This window comes from Acyrthosiphon pisum, chromosome A2 (assembly GCF_005508785.2).
Source record: "Acyrthosiphon pisum isolate AL4f chromosome A2, pea_aphid_22Mar2018_4r6ur, whole genome shotgun sequence".
NCBI lineage: Eukaryota > Metazoa > Arthropoda > Insecta > Hemiptera > Aphididae > Acyrthosiphon > Acyrthosiphon pisum.
Window position 1 is genome coordinate 23,831,660 of NC_042495.1, and position 1,311 is coordinate 23,832,970.

The following is a 1,311-nucleotide window of genomic DNA, read 5'->3' on the forward strand; positions in this document are numbered from 1 at the left end:
AGGATTAGTTTTAAAATATTTAAATAAAATCTATAATTAAAATTTGGTAGGTATAGACCATTTCCCTTAAATTTATATTAATGAAATCCAAGATATGATATTCTACTAAAAATTGTTCAAAATCGTTTACTAAAAATGCATTTTACAATCTAAAAATTAAAAAAATAGTAGTATTATATTTCTCTTATAATAGAATTCGATTTTATAATAATAAAATAAAATTTTTTTAGAAATATAATGATTCGACGATGAGTTTGAAGAAAATGATCAGATTTATATTGGAATTGGAAACGTTACTGTTGATGACTTTATTTCACACAGAAGAGCCTTAGTAATGTTCAATTCACACTATTATGTAAGTATATTACTCAAGCCTTTGATTTTAAATGTTTGCAAAAGAAAGAGTTACTTATTGGCTTATTGTTTTTAGTTCTTACAGTGGATTATACTTGTTATGTTTTTCCAAACTGAAATATATGATGTACCACATACAAGGAACTAGGAAGTGGAGCCAATGTGATTACAATTTTTCAGACGTTGACTTTCTTGAAGATAATTCTGGCGGCTCAGATGAAGCCATACAATGTTGGAGTGATTTATGAAACTTATATTTAATTAAATTTATATTAATTAAAGCTCAGATATGGTATTCTACTAAAAATTGATTTAGTTTATTTCATTAATAATGTATTATTGTAAACTAAAAATGAAGAAAAATATTAAGTATTATTATATATCTCTCATAAGAGAAAACGGTTTTATAATGAAAAAAATTGTGATTAATTTGCGAAATATTTTTTGCAAAAGTTGATGTATAGACATATATTTTCTTGTCGGCTATATATTACATCTTTCTTATAAGATAATTTTACTGTGCTACTAACTAACATACCCATCTGTTCACGGGATACATTGTATAATATCTAATTGTGTGCGTGGACATATATTTATCTATCGAAAGAACTTATCCCATTTAATCAAAATAAAGTAATAAATAAATAATTATATGTTACAATCTTAAAATATCCATGACTTGTTTTAAAAATAAAATACAAAGAAAATAGGGGTTGCTCATAACGTTCCTTAAAAAAATATTTTTGCCTTTGAGTTTGATTAAAACATTATGTCATATCAGTCTAATATTCATATTAAGACTAATGCTACAGAACTGAATCTTCTGTACTCACATTTGCATGTTGCGTGCATCGACATATTTTTAACAAAGTTTTAATTTTTAAGGCAATACAATTTTGCTGAGCAAGAATCAATTTTTATTAACATAGGGGGCCTCAACATATTTAAACCTAAAGA

General features: G+C 25.0%; 1 long non-coding RNA gene across 1 annotated transcript in view; it reads left to right on the plus strand.

Annotated features, from left to right (window-relative positions):
- The window catches only part of LOC100574192, a 2,867-nt gene extending 2,259 nt beyond the window's left edge, over positions 1-608 (plus strand). Inside the window, exons 5-6 of the long non-coding RNA XR_119604.4 lie at positions 231-355; positions 431-608. This is a non-coding gene — a long non-coding RNA (uncharacterized LOC100574192). The remainder of the gene's footprint in view (positions 1-230; positions 356-430) is intronic.
- Positions 609-1,311: the final 703 nt, after the last annotated feature.